The sequence below is a fragment of the Callospermophilus lateralis genome, chromosome X, assembly GCF_048772815.1.
Source record: "Callospermophilus lateralis isolate mCalLat2 chromosome X, mCalLat2.hap1, whole genome shotgun sequence".
NCBI classification, from domain to species: Eukaryota; Metazoa; Chordata; class Mammalia; order Rodentia; family Sciuridae; genus Callospermophilus; species Callospermophilus lateralis.
Genome location: NC_135325.1, coordinates 81932347 through 81957457, shown reverse-complemented (window position 1 = coordinate 81957457; position 25111 = coordinate 81932347). Strand labels below are relative to the sequence as shown.

The window sequence follows — 25111 nt, the reverse complement described above, 5'->3', positions numbered from 1 at the left end:
ATTTGCAGGTAAATGGATGGAGTTAGAGACAATAATGCTAAGTGAAGTTAGCCAATTCCCAAAAAACAAATACAGAATGTTTTCTTTTTTTCTTTGATGTAAGGAAGCTGATTCATACTGGGATAGGGAAAGTGAGCATGGGAGAAATAGACAAACTCTAGATAGGGCAGAGGGGTGGGAGGGGAAGGGAAAGGGCATGGGGTTATTAATGATGGTGGAATGTGATGATCATTATTATCCAAAGTACAGGTATGAAGACATGAATTGGTGTGAATACACTATGTATACAACCAGAGATATGAAAAATTAAGCTCTATATATGTAATAAGAATTGTAATCCATTCCACTATTATATCTAAATAAAAGTAAATAAATAAATAAAAATGTATCCCAAAACAAAACAAGCAAACAAACAACAACAGCAACAAAGAAATCTATCTCCAATTAGCTATATGACATTATGGCATATTGACTACTTTTTCTTGTTTTACTTATATGAGGTAACATACATTGAGTGAAATCAATAAATGTCAAATGCTATTATAAGGCATTTTATATTAGTCATAATGCTACAATTTTTATGTTGTTTATTTTACATATCAATGCTTGGTATATCACTCAGATAAGCATAACTTATCTGTGTTATGTGTGCTATAAATAAGTGTTAAGTTAATTATGCACCCTAATGCTAAAGGACAAATATGGAGCAAACCATTCAATCAGGTGGTGGGTATAATTCTGACTTCTAAGTTCTCATTTTGATGGAAAAGCATCTCATAAAAAATGAAAAAAATTGAAAATTGATGAAAGCAAAATTATTTTAAGTAATGTTAATAAAAAGCTTTTAAAATATATTGTGTCCTTTCTTTTACATTGAAGTGAAGTTGAGTTTTCAATGTCATTTTAAAAGTACATTCTTCTTAATATATGTATTTTAGATAATGACTTTGAAACTACACATTAGACTATTAAACTTGAAAATCAAAGAACTTCTGATGAAAAAACAAGGCTCTGTTTGAGTGCTGGTGACAGTTTAAATGACAGTAAAAGGAAATTATAGAAGAAATGAAGAGATATGTGAATATAAATCAAAAGTGGTGATTTTTACTTTATTAAACTTCTGGAACAAAAAGTGGAAAGTTTCAAAATACCTTAAAAAATGTAATTGGATTCTATTTGGCTTATATTAATAAAGAAATGGTCTAACCTTGAGTGATATAAAGTGTATTTCTCATTCTACTTAAATATTTTACCCCTGAGTATATTGACATAAAAAGTGGTTTTGTGAATATAGTGTTACATGTTGTTTTCTCATATGAGGCTCTTCAAGTTCTTTAATAACATAATTTCATGAATCAAACAAAACTAATGTGGACAACAATAATAATATATAGACAAAGTATTAAGATTTCTAAGGATTATGTAAGTGCTGAATTGGTGAATCTGATTATGATGGAATGGAATGGTTCTAACACAGTTTTGTAGTAAAAAGGAAAAAAATGTTTAAAAAGGAAACTGACAATAAAGAAAGAAATTTCTTTTTATGTAGAAAATTACAAGTCTGCCTGAATACTACATTGCATCAGGTCACAAGGGCCTCCTTATAGTCAGAAGATGCTCAAAAATTTATCAATAGCCAGAGGTTATCCGCAATGTGAGTGAATAAAATAGATTCTCCAAAGAATAAATGAAAGAGACATTAAAGCAGAAAAAGTTTCCTTCTTCAAAAATGAATAACTATAGACATGATAAACCTTTTTGTTATCTGACTCAACTTTCCAAAGAATTTGTCCACTACTGATATTTATTCAAGGCTATTGTAAACTATTCCACTCTAATGAAGGTACAGTTTATAAAGAGCAATATCATTTTACCTTATGAAAAAAATATTCAAAATGTCAATGATATTTTTTTCCTATAATGGCTTCAACAAATCTTTTCTTACACATTGAGTATTTTTATTTTTATTTTATTTTATTTATTTTTTTAAAGAATTGTTATTTATTGAACCTGGGGCATATATTAGATACACAACCAATTTTAAATTTACATTTTTTAATTCAATTTTTAAGTGTTTTCACACACAAAAAAAGAAATTGGTATGCAACAGTTGTCCTAAGGTGAAACACAGTCACCTTATCGATAAACCGTTGCAAGTGTTTTCACCCAAGGCTGAAAAATTGTGTCCTGAACATGAAAACCTGTAACAAATTTAAATTAATTATATAAGACTTGTTACTTGTAGTTTTCCCCTTGCAAAGATTCAAAAAAAAAAAAAATGTACAAGTAACCGATATACATCGGTCACAACATAATCCTGGATCATTTCCACATCAAAACCCGATGCTCCTTTAATTTTAAACCCATCATCAGAGATCAAGAGAAAGTCTTTTCATTTTATATAAAACGAAATTCACATGTACAAAAAAGAAAGACCCAGGAGAAACAAAAACAAAAACCCTAGTGCTGACACTGATACTCAGTGTCTTAAAGTGGCCCAAAGGCCACTCTCAAAAATAAAATAGTGGCTGTATATCACTGCAATGAAACCCAAGAGGCTTTAACCCTTTGGCATCAGAAACCCAGATTTTTTCCAATTATATGAATGAACACTTCCCACGTGTCAAGCGTGAAAAAGGGGCTGTGCCAGTGCAGAAAAGAAAAGCTAGCATTTGCTCAAATACCCAGAGAATGGACTTTTCAGAGACTTCTTATGAGGTTAGACAGAAACAAACAAACAAACAAAAAAAGATTATTAGCTGCTTGTGTCATCAATTTTCGTGGAGGTGATTGAGTCCTAAGGTTATATGTAAAAATTTGGGGCAAGTCTTATGTGTAAAACAAAACAAAAAGACCAAATATACACCCAGCCTGATAGAACACTCCCCAGTCAGATAGCACTGCCATTAGGCTGGGCAGAAAATGTTAAGATTCAGACTGTTGCTTCACTCCATGAGTCAACAAAATGAAACTTTAACGACTTGAACCACAGGATGAGGGAGTTCAAAGAATGCAGCCATTTTAGTAAAGTACCATCAGGCTTTGTGTTGCTTTCCTGCATTTACTACAAAAGGGAAATAAGACATAATAAAGACTGTACTCTTATATTTCATTTACAGTGTTTGAGTTCTGGAAGGACCTGTATGATAGAGGCAACATTCAAATAAGAAATTTTATGCCAATCAAATGTCAAATTTTCACTACAACTTTCCTAAGATGGTTTTTCCCCCAAAATCTATTAATCACAAAGAAACATAAGCTGTGAATGTACAGTTCAGAAAATAGAAATGTAGAAACTAATGACTTTATTATGACCAAGATGTTTGGTAAACAAGTGAATTGTGAGTTTGAGATCATCAGGAAAAGGCCTTTTAAACAACCCTCTGGACTTCAAAAAATCTCTTCAGGTAGTAGATCTGTCCCAATGTCATGACAACTAGAACAAGAGCTTCAAAGAAGGACCAAAGGACCACTCTGCTGTTTGTGTTGTCATTGATGGCTCTGTGTATCCTCTCCCGGACTTCCATGTACTCCTGTTCGTTCTTGGGAGTCATGGTAGACATCCTATTACTAAAACAAAACTTGTATGTTCCATCCATGTGAGCAGCAAATGTGTACTTCCCACTGGACTCTCTGTCTCCTTTATAAATTCCTTTATTGTCAGGTCCTGTAATCTCCACGTTGATGTCCAGGAAGCTGCCCTCAGCCACCTCGAAGATGAGGCCCATATTAGTGCCCGAGGTGACCGGTTCGAAGGAGCACTCCTTGGCGTGCGGGTTGATGCTGACGAAGTAGCCCGAGGCCGTGGCCACAAGAGCGGCCAGGAGCACCAGGAGCTCAGCGACCGTCACCATGGTGGGGCTGGGGCCGAAGCCAGGACCCGGACCATGGCCTCCAGAGCCACCGCCGCCGCTGCCGCCGCCGCCGCTGCCGCCGCCACCGCCACCACCGCTCACATTGAGTATTTTTATTGAGAAAAGGATGTATACAAACAATCATAGGGCATATTAAGTTAGATCGCATCTCTTATGGATATCTAAATCCAAATGTCCCAGTCAATTAGCCTTAGGTGTGATCCAAGAGAAAGGAAAACTTTCCTAAGTCTCTGAGGAATTGCTTAAGTCTAGATAGCAGTCAAAATAAGTTGAAGCTTTTAATTTGCACATATCCTATTTACACAAGGCCCACAAGACTTTCTTTTTTTTTTTTCACTTTTTCATTGGTCAGTTAATCTTTATTTATTTTTTATTAGTTGTTCAAGACAATACAATGATCTTGACATATCATACATTTGATTCAAATAGGGTATGAATTCTCATTTTTCCACGTGTACAAATTGCAACACTTTTAATAATAATTTTCTAATTCACATTAGCCATGCTTATGCACCTTACACTTTTCCTCCAGTTTAATAATATTCAGTGTATCTATAATACTTCAAAATTTCCCCAAATTACGAACCTAGTAAGTGATAAGACTAGGATGAAAACACATATTGTCGAATACTTTTTTTCTATGGAGTCATGGAAACAGATTGTAAAATAAGGAATATGGGAGATTAAAAAAAAAGAACAGGGCTGGTGTTGTGAATCAGTGGTAGAGCACTTGCCTAGTATGTGCAGGGTGTTTAAAATTTTGGATTAATTATTGGAAATTCATAATTTTTTGTTCAATGGGGTCACTAGTTTCCTAGTCTTTGCTACAGGTGCTATGTGCATGTCTGGCCATGCATTCAACACTCAACCATGTATTTTACCACTGTGCATTATCCTTCTCTTCCTCTTGTTATAATTGTAATACCCATAGACAAACATTATTCTTATTTCTAATAGAAAGAAAATGTTTTCTCTGAGATGTTTAAAAGTAGAATCAGATAGTGAGTAAATACTGCATCAGGCTTTTCCCCTCAATATGATTTTCTTTATGTTCCTCAATTTTATATTAAATATAAATAGTTTACATTTCCTATTATTGCATAGTAGTATAATCACTTGTGTGATATACTGTCCTAAGTAGGTGTATGTTTAATTTTACAAGGTTCTGCTAAAATTGCCAAAGTGACTTTGAGATATTTTTCTCCTAGCAGCAGTATATATAGTATTTGCATTTATTACAAATCCTCATAAACATCTGGTATTTGTTGATCACTTTAAATTTTAAATATTTTCATAGGTATGAAATGGTATAAAATGATTTCTCACAGGTATGAATGGTATGAATTTGCATTTATTTCTTGACTAACAACATTATGCATATTTCATGTATTTAATGATAATTTTTATATCTTCTTTTTAAATTTTTTATTCAATATTTTTGATCAACTTGCAGTTTTTTCTCTAGATTATTATTGAAATTTAAGAGTTTTTATAATCGATTATGTTTTATTAGTGTGTTATATTTATACATAGTGGAATTCATTGTGAAATATTCATATATTCACATATCATAATTTTCTCCAATAAGTTTCATAGTCATCCCCTCATTTCCATTCTTTTATACTTCTCATCTTCCTTCTATTTGTGTATATCTATTTTTTCCATTGGTACATTCTTATAAAAGTGCAATCCATTGTGATATATTCATAAATACATATAGCATAGTTTGATCAATTTTAATTACCTGTTTCTTCCACTTCTTTTCCTTTCTCCCTCTCCCTTGATTCCTTAACCCTACCCCAATGATATCCTTTCTATTTTAAAGAGATCCCTACTTTTTTAAAATTCTTTTTTAAAAAAAATTTTGCTCTAGCTCCCACAAATGAGTGTAAATATTTGACCCTTCTTAACCTGAGCTGAGTCTAGCTTATGCCACTTTATATGATATTCTTCAGTTCCTTTCATTTATTACATTTGTCATCAAGTTACACAATTTCAATTTTCTTTATGGAAAAATGTGTGTATATATCACAAATTATTTTTGTTTTTATGATGAGTGACTTGGGGTAAAAGTTCTTTTCATTATATGAGTATCCAGTTCTTCCAATACCATTTATTAAAAAAAGATCTCCTTCCCACATTGAATAGATCATATATGGAATCCTAAGAGTCTTACCCTGATGAAAATACTGATAAAAACTACCAGAATCAATTTTATTGGAATCCTGGTTAAAAACAAAATGCTTATATGAACCCAAAGATTGTTTGTTCAAGGTAATCAGCTGAATTTGAGGAAGAATAGCAATATTGTGGCATTTTAACATAAACACAAGAATGACTTTTCCAAGTTCAGTGGTAGACTTGAAAATAAGAGCACACAGTCCCATTAGAGGTATGTAGAGAGAGTAGAACACCCTATATTTGTCATTGATTTTCCTTACTGGTCTGTTTGGTGGCTTCATGGAAGGCATTCTCAAAGTACTTTTATTTTTACAAACTCAGAAATCTCTAGGAGCTTAAATGAGTACATCAGTAATGAGGGGAGGCATTTATCAAAAACATTTAAAATCAGTTGATTAATTGCTGCTGTCTTGAGCATTGCATATAAAATGTGGTAAACAATAGACTTACTATAAGCTTGGGAGGAAAGATTACTGAACAAGATATTTTGGAAAGCTCTGACATATTCCTGTGAATCTAGACCTATGAAATCACTGAGATGTCACTTATGACTGCTATAGAGGTTTTATAACAAGAGGAAGAGAAGGATAATGCACAGTGGTAAAATACATAGTTGAGTGTTGAATGCATGGCCAGACATGCACATAGCACCTGTAGCAAAGACTAGGAAACCAGGTGGTTCCAGATGTTTAAGAAATCTCTGATGAATCATAAGATGACCTGACATCAGTGACCCCATTGAACAAAAAATTATGAATTTCCAATAATTAATCCAAAATTTTAAACACTTTTTTTTTCTGGCCATATGACACAATGAGGATGATGAAAAAATAATCCTGAAATTAAAAAAAATAATTAGTTCATTAAAGTCAATGAATAAAATATATAACAATGAAATCCTGTGTAGAGGAAACTGATTTTAAGAGACTCTGCATTACATTTTTACATATCCAATTCTCAAAACAAAATTACAAGACCTTGGAAGAAATAATAAAATATGGGTCATAACTATAACAAAAATATCAACAAAATTAACTGTTTCTGAGGAGGCCAAAGTATAGCATTTATAAGAAAATAATATTTAAATCAACTATAATAAATGTGTTAAAAAACTAATGTAAACCATGAACAAATACAAAGGTAAATCAAGAGAATAATGTATCAATAAATAGAAAATATCAACAAAAACATAGTAATTATGTAAAAGAAACAAGTAGAATTTCTGAACTTGAAATGCTTAATAAAAAAGATGAAAATTCACATACCAGGGCTTAAGAGCACAGAAGAAAGCATTATTAAACTTGAAGATTATTTAGTTGAAATTATGCTGTCTGAGGAATAGGAAAGAAGAAACAACATGATAAGTAGAGCTTCAGAAACCTTTGAGACAAGATCAAGAATCCCAACATATGTATTATGTAAGCATCAGAAGGAGAAAAGAAGATGAAAAATTCTAAAGAATATTTAAAACATAAGACAGCATATTCCCAAATTTGATAATAAGCATTCTTAAATATATCCAAGCTCAATAAACTCAAAAGAGATTTACAACCAAAAACTTTATAAAAAAATTCAAAGACAAAAATAAACAAAAGTTAAAAGCAACCAAAGAAAAATTTTTTAAAAATGTAAAGCAAAAGAATTTGTAGATAGAAGACCTGTTATCTAAGAAGTAGTTAAAACTAGCAAAGTGAAAGAAATAATACTGATTAGAGGAGAATTAAGAAATAAGACAGAAAGTGGTTTAAATAAAGGGGAATAAAGGGAAAGGAGAGGAGATAGAAAAGGAAAGACAGTGGAATTGGTTTGACATAACTTTCCTATGTACATACATGAATACACCACTGTGAATCTGACCATCATGTTTGTAGGAACAGTGGGAAAAGCTCTGTAAACTCAACAAGCCAAAACAACTGTTTACCTGTTATTTTATTAGCAGGACCATAGCGGCCAATCGCAGAAGAGAAGGGGGGGGGGAGAGAGGGAAGAGAGAGAGAAAGAGAGGGAGAGAGAGAGAGAGAGGGGAGAGAGAGAGGCGAGAGGAGAGTGAGAGAGAGGAGAGGAGGACAGTGAGAGAGGGAGAGAGAGAGCACCAACAGGGTTTAACACAGGATGAGGAGGAGCAGGGCGAGTGGGATGCTACTTCTTCATTGGCCAAGAGTTCACGCCACTTCAGGGATTGGAGGTGCGCCATTCACAGGGATTGGAGGTGATGGTTCGCGTGCCATTCAGTGCCTCATGGACCTGAGCTCCTGGAAGAGAAGCGCTCAGGGCGCCATCTTTACCAACAATGTTCATTCACAAGAATGGGATCATAATTAGAATAAATATATTCTATGCTTATATAGTTATATCAAATTGGATTCTACTGTCATATATAACTAAACAGAAGAAATAAAATAAAAAAAAACACAAAGGACACACATCTACCCTCAACACCAACAAAAAAGCAAAACAAACAAATAAGAAGAAAAAAATGCAAAAACAGAACAAAACAGGAATGAGGGAACAGAAAGAAAACAGAGAGAATCCAGGACACCAAGGGAGGGTTGGTTCTTTGAAAATGCAAAAAAAAAAAAATACAAATATTTTTAATAAGCTTTAGTGAGGAAAAATATACCAGAAGACTATACTAACTAAAATCAGAAAGACAGAGTGGACCTTAATACAAATATAACAAAACATGAATAACAATGAAACATGAATAATAATGATAATATGCTATCAAACATTATGTGCCTTAAAATTGGAAACCTACATGCAATGAACAAAATCTTAGAAGCAACAAACTACAAAGACTTAAGGTAAAGAACTTTCATACAAATACAAAATCTGAATAGATTCTTAAGTATTAGGGAGATTGAATCTGTAATCAAAAAGCTTACATAAAGAAAATCTCAGGTCCAGAAAGATGGTTTCACCTCTGAGTTCTATCAAATATGTAACACAGAATTAAAACCAATCCTTCTCACACTCTTCCAAAACACTGAAGAGGACTGAATACTTTCAAACTTACTCTGTGAGGCTTGACTTACCTTGTGATCAAAGATAGACAAAGACACAAGAAAACTATAGATTAATATTATTTATGAATATTATTTAAAAAATTCTTCAACAAATACTAGAAAAATAATGCATAATCAGGGTGCGGTGGCACACACTTGTAATCTAAGTAACTCCAAAGGTTGAAACAAGATGATGGCAAGCTCAAGAATAGCTTCAGCAACTTAGTAAGCCACTGTCTCAAAAATAAAATTAAGAAGGGCTGGTAATGTAGCTCAAGTGTAGAGTGCCCCTGTGTTCAACTCACAGTTCCACACACCAAAAAATATTAACAACATATTAAAAAGTATGTACTATAACCAATTGTGATTTATTCTTGTAATGCAAACCATTAAAACAAACGTGATACAGTACATTAATAGAATGAAGAGAAAGGAGAAAATCTAAGTTGATATATTCAAAACATTTAACAAAATTTATTACACTCTCAAGATGCAAACACTTAACAAACAAGGAGTAAGAAGACTCTGCTATACTGTAATAATAAAGTATTATATGAAAATCCCACAGCTAATATCATACTCAATGGAGAAAAACTGAAATTATTGTCTCTTAAGATCAGGGACAAGGTGAGAAAGTTTTCTTTTGCCACTTCTATTTAACACAGTGCTGGAAGTTCTAGCCAATTCAATTCAGATGACATGATCTTATATGTAGAAAACCCCAAAGATTCTAAACAAAACAGAACACTTTAGAATTAGTAAATAAATTTGCAAAGTAACAAGACAAAATCAAGACACAAAATCAGTTCTAGTCCTCTACATGAAAAAAAAACAATTGGAAAAGAAAAATAAGAAAATGATTCCATGTATAATTGTATCAAAAGAACAAAATAATTAGAAATAGATTTAACCAATGATAAAAACAACTTGCACACTGAATACTAGGGCAATTACTGAGAAAAACTAAAGAAGAGACAAGTAAGTGAAAAAATTCATGTCTTGTTCAAATATTTGAAGAAGTGATATTGTTACAGTGTCAAACTAAACAAAGTGTTATGGCAAGATTGCAATAAATCTCCAAGTTTATTTTAAAGCAGGAGATGGAAACTTTATTCACTAGCTGGTGGTCTGGATCCACCAGCTGGTGGGCCAAGGGACAGGTGGTAAGTCCTGCACCCTTTGACCCCCTTCAGGTGTTTGAGTGCTTCTTTTATACCATAAAAGTAAAACAAGGTAGTACATTAATCACAAATGGCTGTTGCTATGATTCGAGACCAAATCAAACATCATGAGATCATAAACAGAGGGGAGTGGGTCAAAATGACCCTAGTTAAACACAACTCAAAGAATGGTTACTAACAACTACACAATCATTCTCTGACAGGGTACATTGTCCAGGTAAAATAGGAACCAAAACAGGAGAAGTTTTACATTGTATAAGAATTGCCATTTTGTGTTGCCAAACATGCTATGCTAAACAACTATTCATGGGTATGGAGGTTGGGTGTTCCCATGGGAGAAACATTTTTTACAAGATGTGGAGTCTCGGGATAAAATGGAGTCTGTTTAGTCTTTGCCTCTATAGCCTGGCCCATAAAAGCAGTCAACAGAGTCAAAACAATTCCTATCAAAATAATGTCAATATTTTCCATAAATAAAATATTATTCTATTTTTTAATGTAATGTGAAGGGAACCTGAATATACAAAACAATCTTTTTGAGAGAGAGAGAGAGAGAGAGAGAGAGAGAGAGAGAGAGAGAGAGAGAGAGAGAGAGAGAATTTTAATATTTATTTTTTAGTTTTTGGTAAACACAACATCTTTGATTGTATGTGGTGCTGAGGATCGAACCCCGGCCGCACACTACAAAACAATCTTGAAGATAAAGAACAAAGTTGATTGTATCAGACTGTCCAATTTTAGAACTTACTACAAAACTACAGTAATAAAAACATTGTGGTTTGGGAGGTTGAGGGAAGAGGATGATGATTTCAAATCCTGTCTCAGCAACTTAGGAAGGCACTAAGCAACTCAGCAAGACCCTTTCTCTAAATAAAATAATAAAAATATCTGGGGGGCTAAGGTTCTACCTCAGTGGCAGATTGCTTTTCTTTCATGTGTGAGACATTGGGTTTGATAATCAGAACCATAAAATAAATAAAGTAAAGGTATTGTGTCCATGTATAACTAAAATTTTTTTATAAGGATGGGGTATGTAGCTCCCTGATTCAATCCCCAGGATCAATATAAATACAGTATGGTACTGGCAAAATTATAGGTATATGGGATAAATACCCCACCAATAAACCCTTAAAAGTGATTTGCAACAGAAGTGACAAGGCACTTCAATGGAGAAATTATATTTCATTCAGTGAATGATCCTTGAAACATATGGAGATTCCTTGGAAAGCTAGGAATGGAACCACATTTGACCCATCTATTTCTCTCCTCAGACTGTACTCAAAGGATCTAAAAACAGCATACTACAGGGACACAGCCACATCAATGTTTCTAGCAGCACAATTCACAATAGCTAAACTGTGGAGCCAACCTAGATGTCCGTCAATGGATGAATGGAAAAAAAAAGTGGCATATATACATAATGGAATATTACTAAGCACTAAAAAAGAATCAGATCATGGCATTTGCAGGGAAATGGATGGCATTAGAGCAGATTATGCTAGTGAAGTTAGCCCACCCCCCCAAAAAATGATGAATGTCTTCTCTGATATAGGGGGGGTGACTCAAAATGGGGTAGGGAGGGAGAGCATGGGAGGAAGATTACCTCTAAATAGGGAATAGGGATGGGAGGGAAAGGGAGGGAGAAGGGGAATAGCATGGATAGTGGAAGGAGACCCTCATCATCATACAAAATTCATGTATGAAGATGTGAATTTGGTGTCAACATACCTTATACACAAACAGGGATATGTTAAATTGTGGTATAAAAGTGTATTAAGAATTGTAATGCAAAAAAAATATCATAAGAGAGCTCATGTATAATGGCATAATTTGGCATGAACTTACTTTATATACAGAGTTACAAAAAATTGTGCTGTGAATGGATAATTATGATTGTAATGCATTCCACTATTGTCATGTATGTAAGAAATAAAATAATAAAAATAATAGAAAAATGAAATAAAAAACGGTATCCTGGTATCCCAAGAAGTGAGGTGTTCCACCTTTTTATATGTCTTAGGCTTCCTGTTCTCTTTCTTTCTTCCCTTTATTTTTCTCCTTTCTGCCTGGTGACTAGGCCCAGGAAATGCTCAATGAAATGGTCAAAAGGTGGGAAACGGATGAGTTGGAGGGTCTGGGGAGGAGTGTTCCAGGCAGGAAGAGTGTGTAATTAACAACTCCCTGTAGAAAATGACAATTTCTGGGGCAGGTTATCTTAGCAACAGGTTGGAGCAGGGGCAGGTTCTTGATAAGGGTTGAGGAACGGGTCTGAAGAAATCAGCATTTCAATTTCTCCATTCTCTGGATATGACCATTCCTTGCCTATATGCCTGTCTAATTCTGACTTCAATAGTATTTGGTTTCATTGACAAAATCATACATGCACGAAATTTGATTTATTCCATTTTAGTTCCCTTCCCCCCAATTTCCCTCACCTCTTCCCTCCCCCTATTTTATTTCTTCTAGTCTATTGATCTTCATTATTCACATTTATTTATTTTTGAATGGTGCTTTCTACATATACATAACAAAATTCCTGTGGTATATTTATATATGCACACAACATAATTTTGTTTTAGTCATTCCATACTTCCTCTGCATTCTCAACCCTCCTATTTCCCTCTCCATCTTCTTGTTCTACTCTAATGGTGTCCCTATATCTTTATATATTTTATAACTTATCCCTCTCACCACCTTCTTGCCCTCATTTGTTTTTCTAGCCTTCACATGTGAAAGAAAAACTTTTGACCCTTGACTTTCTGAGTCTGTCTTATTTCACATAGCATCATGATCTCTAGTTCCATCCATTAGCAGCAAATACCATGCTTTAATTCTTCTTTATCACTAAGTAAATCTATATTGTACATATATACCATATTTTCTTAATTCATTTATCTATTGACAGCCATCTGAGCTGATTCTACAATTTGGCTGTGAATTGTGCTGCTATAAATATTGAAGTGGCTGTATTATTAGAGTATGCTTATTTTAGCTCTTTTGGGTAAATACTGAGGAGTGTGATAGCAGGATCATATGTAGTTCCATTCTTAATATTCTGAATAATCTCCATACTGCTTTTCAGAGTGATTGTACTAATCTACAGTCCTACCAGCAATGTATGAGTGTATATTTTACCTTACATCTTTGCCAGCATTCATTACAATTTTTTTCTTAATAATTGCCATTCTCACTGGGGTGAGAGAAACTTTTAGTATAGTTTTGACTTCCATTTCCCTGATTTCTAGAGATGTTGAACATTTTTTTTTCATATACTTGTTTACCATTTGTGTTTCTTCTTTTGAGAAATACTTAGAGTTTTTCATATTTATTGATTGGGTTATTTAGTTTTTCAGTGTTAAGTTTTTTTGTATATTATATATTCTGGATATTAATCCCCTGTCAGAGGAGTAGCTAGCAAAGATTTTTTTTCCATTCTATAGGCTCTTTCACTGTGTTGGACAGAAGTGTTTTCATTTGATTGCACACCATTTATTGATTAATTTTACTTCTTGATTTTTAGAGATCTTGTTATGCTTGCATCATATGTTAGAATATTGATGCTATGTTTTCTTCTAGAAATTGCAAAGTTTGGTCTAATTTTTAAGTATTTGATTCACTTTAAGTTTAATTTTATGCAGGATCAGAAATAGGAATCTATTTTCATTTTTTCTACTCAAGGATATTCAGTTTTTCTAGCACCATTTGTTTAAAAGGCTCTCTTTTATCCAACATATATTTTTGGTGACATTGTCAAGACTCAGATAGCTATAAGTATGTAGGGTTTTTTTCTGCATCTTTTATTATATTCCATTGGTCTTTGTGTGTATTTTTATACCAATATTATGCTGCTTTTGTGATTATAGCTCTATAGTATATTTGAAATCAGATACTGTGAGGCCTCCTACATCACTCTTCTTGCTCAGGGTTGCTTTGGCTATTCTTAGTCTCTTATTCTTCCAAATGAGTTTTAGGATTGTTCTTTATCCTAGTTCTGTGAAGAATGGCATTGTGTTTTGATGGAGTTTGGATTGAATCTGTATATTTGATGGTAAGTCCATTTTGACAATATTAATTCTATCTATGAACATGGAAGGTCTTTCCATATTCTGAGGTCATCTTTATTTTCGACATTCAGTGTTCTATAATTTCCATTGTAAATATATTACACAAATTTTGTTAGATTTATTCTCAAGAATTTTATTTATTTATTGAGCACATTGTGAATGAGATGGTTTTCCTGATTTTATTTTTAGCAGAATCACTGCTGGATTATAGAAAACCTATTAATTTATGAGTATTGATCTTGGATATAGCTCCTTTACTCTATTCATTGATCTATTGTAGATGTCTTGTGACATAGTTTTTTGGGTTTTCTAGATATAGGATTATGTCACCAGCTAATGAAAATAGTTTGACTTCTTCTTTTACTATTTGTATCCCTTTTAATTTATTTTCTTTCCTCATTTCTCAGATAGAATTTTGAGGGGTATAATGAATGAAAGTGGTGAAAGTGGAAATCCTTTTCTTGTTCCTGATTTTAGAGAAAATATTTTCAGATTTATACAGTCAGTATGTTGTTATGATTGGGTTTGCCATATATAGCCTTTGTAATGTTGAGGTAGGCTCCAACTGTACTTAATTTGTTCAGAGTTCTTTTTAAAAATATGAATTGGTGTTTCATTTTATCTACATTCTCTTCTGCATCTATGGAGAAGTTTATATGATACTTGTCCCTAATTTTATTTAAGTGGATTGTAATTTATTTTGTATATGTTGAACCAGCTTTGCATCCCCAGGATAAAACAAACTTGATTATGGAGTATTATGTTGCTTATGTTTTTGAATGTGTTTCACTAAAAATTTTTAAGGATTTTTGCATCAATGTTCATCAGGGAGATTGCTCTATAGTTTTCTTTCCTAGATGTGTCTTTGTCTGTTTTTTTTTTCAGATAATCTTGGCTTCATAAACTGTACTTGAGAGTGTTCCTTCTCTTTGTATTTCTTGGAATATCTTTAGAAATACTTATGTTAACTCTTCTTTAAAAATATAGTAGAACTCAGCTAAGAATCCATCTCGTCCTAAGATTTCTTTCTAGGAAGGTTTTTAATTGCTGTTTCAATTATGATACTTAATGAAGGTTTATTTAGTTTTTCTATATCTTCCTGGTTCAATTTGGGCCAGTCATATGTGTCTAGAAATTTGTCGATGTCTTCTAGTTTTTCCAGTATAGCAAATTTTTTAAATCTATTTTATAATAATCCTCTTGATTTCAGAAGTGCTGTGGTGATATTTTTCATCTCTAATTTTGTTTTCTTCTCTCTTTTCATTAACTTGGCTATGGATTTATCAATCTTATCTTTTTGAAGAACAAACTCTTTGCTGCATTGACCCTCTGTGATTTTTTGTTCTCTATTTCATTAATTTGACCTTAATCTTAATTATCATCTGTCTTCTATTGATTTTGAAAGATTTTTCTTCCTTTTGTAAGGCCTTAAGGTGGAACATGAGTTTAATTAATCAGGATGTCTCTATTTTTAAATATAGGTACTAATTGGTATTTTTTTTCTTAGAGCAATTTTCATACTATCCCAGAAATGTTTTCCTCATTGTTTCTTACCTAATTTCATTTATTCAATGCTCATTTCTTCATTTAAAAGATTATTGTTCAATCTTCATGCATTTGTATAGTATCTATTACATTTCTTGCTTGATTTCTTGCTTCTTTCCATTGTGATCTGATAGAATGCCCTGAATTATATAATTCTTTTGTACTCAGAGTTCCTTTTTGATGTAGAATATGGTTTATTTTGGAAAAAAAATTCAAGAGTTGCTGAGGAAAATGTAAATCAGGTGTTTTGGAATGAAATATTCTGTAGTTATCTATTAGGCAGATTTGATTTATGGTAATATTTAGTTCATAAATATCTTTATTGATTTTATGTTTGGATGGTATGACTTTTGTGATAAATGTTCTATTTTATTTATTGTAATTTGCTATATATGACAGAAGAATGCATTTCAATTCATATTACACATATAGAGCAGATTTTTTCATGTCTATGGTTGTGCCCAAAGTAGCATCACATCATTTATGTCTTCATACATGTACTTAGGGTAATGATGTCTAACTCATTCCAATGTCTTTCCTTCCCCTGCTGGGAGCCATCAGCCAAGCAGGTATGACAATTTTCTTGCCAGCGTACCCCCATGTTTCTTTAGTGGAAGGACTCATGGAAATAGGACATTTTGCAGCGACATTGCATGTAAGGTGACCTTGCTCAAGGACCAGGGCGGATCCGTGTTTAGGGTGTTCCCAGTTTAGCATAATCTGAGATTAGGGTGTTCCCCGTTTAGAATAGGGCGTATCCTGCTGCCTGAGTTCCCCTTGAGTTCTCATGGGATTCAGAATATATTTGGGAGACAGAAGCCCATGAGGTGTGGATTTGGGCAGAGAACGTGGATTTCCCCAGAGCGTGTTTGTAGAAGGCAGGTGTGAGTTCGGGAATAAAGAATTGCTGTTTGAATCTACAAGCTGTGAGTGGCTCGTGATTTGTGCCCAGCCAGACTGCGGCATCTGGTGGCCCGTACGGGGAGCCCCGGGACACTCGGGGGTAAGTGACGAAAAAAGCTGCCCGTCCACAGATAGGACGGGAGCAATCTGCTCGTCCCTAGGCAGATAGGGCGAGAGGAAAAATGGCCATTTCGAGAAAATGGAGAAGATTGATGCAGTATGTTTGTGTCTTGTTTTGTCTTGAAATGTTGTATTGTCTTTGTGATGAAAATATGGAAGGGGTGAGAAGTAAATTGATAAGGGAAAAAGGCACCCCAGTGGAACCAAGAATAGTTAGGGCATGTGTTGATAAAAGCCCAGAAACTCTAGTCAGAAAGAAAAAGAAAGATCAGAAGAAGAAGGATTATCAAGAAAAAAGTTGCAGCAAAAGGCTATTACTGAATACTTTTCGATACCGGAGGGTGCGTGAATCGACAAGGCGGCTGCCACCTGCCCAAGCCGATCATGGTGCAGCAAGAATTTTCCAAGCGGCAGTTGCAGGCTCTTCCCCGCCCCCCTGCCGGGGGAGCGGAACACCACTGCGAGCCCAAATCTAGACCTGACCTGGAGGCACAGTCTCGCAGGCTCTTGCTCCTTGTGCCCGGAAGCAGTTTGAGTCTGGGACTCTCCCCAGGGCCATCTGGGGCTGCCCGGAATGCTGGAATGCTACAGCTGGCAGAAGACGCTACTGTCTTCCCTGAAGTTTGATCATTTCCAAGGCCAGTAACTACAATGGGTCTCCCACACCTGGAGGCTGATGAGTAATGAGTACTATTAATGCTTATTTCAAATGTAAAAAACCTTGAAATAATGTACTAAATTGTTCAGAAGATTGTTTTCTTAGTGAAATGCTACAGGATTTTCTTTAGCCATCTGGAGTTCCTGCCTTCGTCCCAGTGCTGGTGAAAACAAAGGTGAAATAATTTACAGTGTTGCTGAGAACCAGAGGAAACTTCAGCTGAGAACCCGACGAGACTTCAGAGCTGTTGCTGTTTCTGCTGCTACAACTTAAGCTAGCTGCCTGCAGAACTTACCTGGACTGTGATTTACCTGGACTGTGAGTTAATCTATTGAGACACTGCTTTATCTGGACTGAGACAACAAACTGTAATCTACAACAAATTGTAACTTGGTATTTTTGCTAACGGTGTCATTGCTGGTATAATTTTTCCAAGGGCTTCTTGCATGGAGCCATCAATTAGCTTGGAATTGTAACATTTTGTATCCTCCCTTTCTGTTTCTAGCAGGTTATTTATGGTATTTCTGTAAAAGACACTATGGTCGTTATTTAAATTAAACAAAAGGGGGAAATGTTAAGGTCTGTAAACAAGTCAGATTGGCACCTGTTATTTTGCCAGAGAAATGTTAGAGTCTGTAAACAAGTCTGGATGGCGCCTGGTAAATGCCAGAGGGAGTGGTTTGTGAAGTAACAAAAGCGAGCCATTAAGTGTGGAGATTCCTTATTGGTTGACTGCTGTATCTATTTTATGCTAATTAGATAAGCTGTGTAAAATGTATAAATATCGCTCAAATCCTACAATAAACGGCTTCCATTCCTGCTGTATCAACGTACACAAGTCATTCGTCACCCCCCGGTTATTTTGCCCAGCCAGCCGGACTGCGGCATTCCCCCATACCTCCTCCCTTCTCCTCATTCCCCTTTGCCTTATCTAAAGCTTTTCCATTTCTCCCATGCTCCCCCATCCCCATTATGAATCAGCATTCTCATATCAGAGAAAACGTTCAACATTTGTTTTTTTTTCTTTGAGTTTGTCTTACTTCACTTAGCATTATATTCACCAACTCCATCCATTTACCTGAAAATGCCATATTTTTTCCTATATTAATGTTGAGTAATATTCCATTGTGTATATATACCACATTTTCTTTATCCATTCATCTACTGAAGGGCATCTAGGTTGGTTCAACAATTTTGTGGTTGTGAATTGTGCTGCTATAAATATTGATGTGGCCGTGTCTCTGTAGTATACTGTTTTTAAGTCCTTTGGGTATAAATCAAGGAGTGGGATAGCTGGGTCAAGTGGTAGTTTCATTCAAAGTTTTCCAAGGAATCTCTATACTGCCTTCCAGATTGGCTGCACCAATTTGCAGTCCCACCAGCAATGTATGATTGTGCTTTTTCACCCATATCTTTGCCAACACTTGTTGTTGTTTGAATTCTTGATAGCTGCCATTCTGACTAGAATGAGATGAAATCTTTGAGTAGTTTTGATTTGCATTTCCCTAATTGCTAGAGATATTAACCATATTTTTCATATATTTGTTGATTGATTGTTTATCATCTGTTGAGAAATGTCTGTTCAGTTCCTTGGCCCATTTGTTGATCAGTTTATTTGCTTTATTGGTGTTAAGATTTTTGAGTTCTTTATATATCCTAATGATTGTTGCTCTATCTGATGTGCATGTGGAAAAAAATTGTTCCCATTTTGTAGGCTCCGTATTCACAATACGGATTGTTTATTTTGCTGAGAAGAAGCTTTTTAGTTTGATCCATCTCATTTATTGATTCTTTATTTTATGTCTTGTGCTATAAGAGTCTTATTAAGCAAGTCAGAGCCTGTTCAGACATGATGGAAATTTGAGCCAACTTTTTCTTCTATTAGGTATAGGGTCTCTGGTTTAATTCTTAGAACCTTTATCCACTTTGAGTTGAGTTTTTTGCATGGTAAGAGATAGGGTTTTAATTTTATTTTCTTGCATATGGATTTCCAGTTTTCCCAGCACCCTTTGTTGAGAAGACTGTATCTTTTTTTTCCAATAAATGTTTTTGGTACCTTTGTCTAATATGAGATAACTGTAATTATGTGGGTTTGTCTCTGTGTCCTCTATTCTGTACTATTGGTCTACCAGTCTGCTTTGGTGCCAGTACCATGGTGCTTTTTGTTACTACTATTAGTGTAGTTTAAGTTCTGATACTGTTTCACTCTTCTTGCTATGGATTGTGTTAGTTATTCTGGGTCTCTTATTTTTCCATATGAATTTCATGACTGATTTTTCTATTTCTATGAGGAATGTCATTGGGATTTTGATTGGAATTTCATTAAATCTCTATAGTGCTATTGGTAATATGGTCATTTTGACAATGTCAATTCTGCCTATCCAATAAAAGGGATATCTTTTCATCTTCTGAAGCCTTCTTTGATTTCTTTCTTTGGTGTTCTGTAATTTTCATTTTAGAGGTCCTTCACATTTTTTGTTGATTCCCAAGAATTTTATTTTTTTAAAGGCTATTAATAAGTATGGTAATTTTCCTAGCTTCTCTTTCAGAGGATTTGTCACTGATGTACAGAAATGCCTTTGATATACATGTGTTGATTTTATATCCTGTACTTTGCTGAAGTTATGTATTAGTTCTAATAGTTTCGTGGTGAATTTTTTTTTGGTCTTCTAGGTATAGAATCTTATGGTTTGCAAATAGTGACAGTTTGAGTTCTTATTTTTCTATCTGTATATTATTATTATTATTATTATTATTATTATTATTATTATTTTGTATGTTTAATTGCTCTGGCTAGAGTTTCAAAAACTATGTTAAATAAGAATTATGAAAGAGGGCATCCCTTTCTTTTTCCAGTTTTTAGAAGGAATGCTTTCAATTTTTCTCTATTTAGAATGATGTTGGCCTTTGGCTTAGCATAGATGGCTTTTACAATATTGAGATATGTTCCTGTTATCCCTAGTGTCTCTAGTGTTTTGAACATGAAAGGGTGCTCTATTTTGTCAAATTCTTTTTCTACATCTATTGAGATGATCATAAGATTCTTTTTTATTTTTATTGATTTCATTTTTTAAAAAATACACAACAGCAGTGGAATGCATTACAATTCTTATTACACTTACAGAGCACATTTTTTTGTATCTCTGTATACAAAGTATGTTCAAGCCAATTTATGCCTTTATACATGTACTTTTTTGCATACAATTCTTTTTTAAAAATATTTATTTTTTTGGTTTTAGGTGGACACAATATCTTTATTTTGTTTTTATGTGGTGCTGAGAATTGAACCCAGTGCCTCATGCATGCTAGTCGAGCGTGCTACCACTTGAGCCACATTTCCAGCCCCTGCATACAATTCTTAATGCACCTATATACCACAATTTTTTATATCTCTGTATATAAGGCATGTTTACACACAATTCAAGTCTTCATACATGAACTTTGTATAATGATGTCCATCACATTCCATCATCCTTGCTAATTCCTTGCCCACTCCCTTTCCCTCCCACCCCTCTTCCCTATCTAAAATTAATTTAATCCTCCTATGCTCTCCCTCCCTAGCCCACTAAAAACAAATAACCCAATCAACAAATGGGCCAAGGACCTGTACAGACAATTCTTTGAAGAGGATATACAATCAATCAACAAATATATGGAAAACATGCTCATCATCTCTAGCAATCAGAGAAATGCAAATTAAAACTACTCTAACATATCATCTCACTCCAGTCAGAACAGCAGCTATTATGAAGAAAAACAACATCAAGGGTTGGCGAGGATGTGGGAAAAAAGGTACACTCATATATTGCTGGTGGGACTGCAAATTGGTGCAGTCAATTTGGAAAGCAGTATGGAGATTCCTTGAAAATCTGAGAATGGAACCACCATTTGACCCAGCTCCTCAGACTATACTGAAAGGACTAAAAAAAAGCATACTACAGGGACACAGCCACATCCATGTTTTTAGCAGCACAATTCACAATAGCTAATCTGTGGAGCCAATCTAGATGTCCTTCAGTGGATGAATGGATAAAAAAAAAATTGTGGCATATATACACGATGGAATTTTACTCAGCATTGAAAAAGAACAAAATCATGCCATTTGTAAGTAAATGGATAGCATTAGAGAATATAATGCTAAGTGAAGTTAGCCAATCCCCCCAAAAAACAAATGCTGAATGTTTTCTCTGATATGAGATGATCATAAGATTCTAAGTTTATTGATGTGATTTATTCATTTTATTCATTTATTCACATTTATTCATTTCCATGTTTTGAACAAAACTTGCATCCTTTAAATGAACCCCACTTGATTGTGGTACACTATCTTTTTGATGTTTTTGTATTTGATTTGCCAGAATTTTATTGAGAATTTTTGCATCTATGTTCATTAGGGATATTGGTCTCACGTTTTCTTTCTTTGATGTGTCTTTTTCTGGTTTTGGAATCAGAGTGATATTGGCCTCATAGAATGAGTTTGGAAGTGTTCCCTCCTTATTTTATTTCATGAAATAGTTTGAGGAGTACTGGTATTATTACTCCTTTAAGGTGTTGTAGAACTCAGCTGTCTATCCATCTTCTCCTAGGCTTTCCATGGTTGGTAGGCTTTTGATGGCATCTTGTATTTTATGGCTTTAAATTAATCTGTTTCAATTGTGCATATCATGCTGATTCAGTTTGGGAAAAAAAATCATATTACTCTTGAAATTTGTCCATGCCTTCAATATTTTATATTTTTGGTGTATAAATTTTCAAAATAATTTCTAATTATCTTCTGTACTTCTGTAGTGACTCTCATGATGTTTCCTTTTTCATCATGGATGCTAGTAATTTGAGTTTTCTTTCTTCTTTTCTTCATTAGTATGGCTAAGGGTTTATCAATTTTATTTATTTTTTCAAAGAGCCAACTTTTTGTTTTGTCAATTTTTTCAATTTTATTGATTTCAGCTCTGATTTTAATTATTTCCTGTCTTCTACTGCTTTTGGTGTTGATTTGTTCTTCATTTTATAAAGCTTTGAGATGTAATGTTAGTTCATTTATGTTGACATTTTCTTCTTTTAAGGAATGAACTCCATGAAATAAACTTTCCTCTTAATACTTTCTTCATAGGTCCCGGAGATTTCAATATGTTGTCTCAGTGTTTTCATTTACCTCTAAGAATTTTTTAATCTCCTTTTTATGTCTTTTGCAACTAATTGTTCATTCAATAGTGATACCACTGGTTATCGGTGACGAATCCTCCTTGTCCACATGTAGAAGTTTGAACATTAGAGAAGCATGCTGAGGCAAGCATATAAATCAGGGTTTATTTAAAAGGGGGTAACATAGACTTCTCCCACAAGGGAGAAGGGGGCCATAGATGGTATCCTGGTATCCCAAGAAATGGAGTGTTCTGCCTTTTTTATATGTCCTAGGCTTCTTTTATTCTCCTGCCTTCCATCCTTATTTTTCTTCTTCCTGCATATGTGACTAGGCCCAGGAATGCTCAGTGAGAGGACCAAAAGTTGGGAAACAAGTGGGCTAAAGTAGGATAGGCAGGATGGAGTAGACAAGGGCACATTAACAACCTTTTAGCTCCCTGTAGGGAGAGAAAATTCCTAGGACAGGTTACCTTGGCAATAGGTTTGAGCAGGAGCAGGGTCTTGATAAGATACCCCAGGGCACAGTCTCCAACTTCCCAGACTCACTCAAAATTGGCCTACTTGTCCCAACCTGACTCAATTTACCTATCTACACTGACTGCCTGTCTAATTCTGGCTTCAATAGCTTATTATTTAGTATCCAGATTTTGGAGTAGCTTTTATATTTTTATTTTATTATTGATTTCTTTCATTCCTTTATGAACTGATAGAATACATGGTAGTATCTCTATTTTTTGTATTTACTATGAGTTCTTTTGTGGCATAATATATGGTTTATTTTAGAGAAGGATCCATGTGCTGCTGAGAATTAAATGTATTCACTCATTGCTGGATGAAATATTCTATATATGTCATTTAAGTCAAAGTAATTAATTATTTTATTGAGTTCTATAGTTTCTTTGTTTAGTTGTTGTTTGGAAGATCTATCCAGTGGTGATAGAGGTGTGTTAAATTCACCCAGTGTTTTTGTGTTGTGGTTAGTTTGACTCTTGATCTTGAGAAAAGTTTGTTTTATGAACATAGATGTTCCATTTTGGGAGGCATAGATATTTATTATTTTCATGTCTTGTTGATGTATGATTCCTGTAAGTCATATGAAATGACTTTCTTTATTCCCTTTAACTAACTTTGGTTTAAAGTCCACTTTATCTGATATAAGAATGGAAATCCCTGCTTGTTTACACAGTTCATGTGAGTGATACGGTTTGTCCCAAACTTTCACCTTCAGTCTGTGGATGTCTTTTTCTATGAGATGAGTCTCTTGAAGGCAGCATATTGTTAGGACTTTTTTTTTTTTTTTAAATCCAATCTTCCAGTCTATGTCTTTTAATGGGTGAGTTTAGGCCATTAACATTGAGGGTTATTATTGAGACATGGTTTCTATTCCCGGTCATTTTAAAAATTTTTGTTAATTAGCTTGACTTGGTTTTTCCTTTGAATGGCCTTTCCTTTAGTGTATTTCCTCCCTTTGCAGATTTTTATAGGTGTTTTTTATTTTCTCTTCATGTAATATTTTGCCAAGAATTTTCTGTGGTGCAGGCTTTCCTGCTGTAAAATCTAACTTTTTTTTTTATCATAGAAAGGTTTTTTATTTTGTCATAAAATCTGAAGCTTAATTTTGCTGAATATAATATTCTTGGTTGGCTTCCATTTTTTTCCAGAGCTTGGTATATATTGTTTCAGGATCACCAGACTTTGAGGGTTTGGGTTGAATAATCTTCTAATATCCAAATTGGTCTGTCCCTATATGTAATTTGATTTCTCTCTCTTGTGGCCTTTAACATTCTGTTCTTTTTTTTTTTGTATGCTAGGCATTTTTATTATAATGTGTCTTGATGCAGATACGTTGTAATTTTGTACATTTGTTGTCCTATTAGTGTCTTGTATTTTATTTTCCAATTCATTCTTTATGCTTGGCAAATTTTCTGATATTTTTTTCATTGAAAAGATTGTGTATTCCTTTGGTTTGACTCTCTGAGCCATCCTCTATCCTCATAAATCTTAGATTTTGTCTTTTGATGTTATCCCATAATTCTTGAATGTTCTGTTCATGGTTTCTTACCATCTCCACTGTGTGGTCAATTTTATTTTTATGATTGTATATTTTGTCTTTATTGTTTGAGGTCCTATCTTCTAAGTGATCTAGTCTGTGTAGCTTTCTATGGAGATTTTAGTTTGGTTTATTGTTTCTTTCATTTCAAGGATTTCTGTTTTTTTTTTTTTTTCCAGAATTTCTCTTTCTTGAAGTAATCTCTTGTTACCTGTATTTGCTCTCTTATATCTTTGTTGGTGTGATCGATGGTTGCCTGTTTTTTCCCTCTTAATCTTTTGTTGAAGTGATCAATTTTGCTTGTACTTGCTCATTTAGGCCATTCTTTAATTTCCAGATCATTTTAATTCTGTACATTCTAAACTCCTTCACTGAAATTTCATCTAC

General features: G+C 34.1%; 1 pseudogene; it reads right to left on the bottom strand.

The window, feature by feature from the left end:
* Positions 1-3371: 3371 nt before the first annotated feature.
* On the bottom strand, positions 3372-3854 carry LOC143388081 (transmembrane emp24 domain-containing protein 2 pseudogene; annotated as a pseudogene).
* Between the last annotated feature and the right edge of the window lie 21257 nt (positions 3855-25111).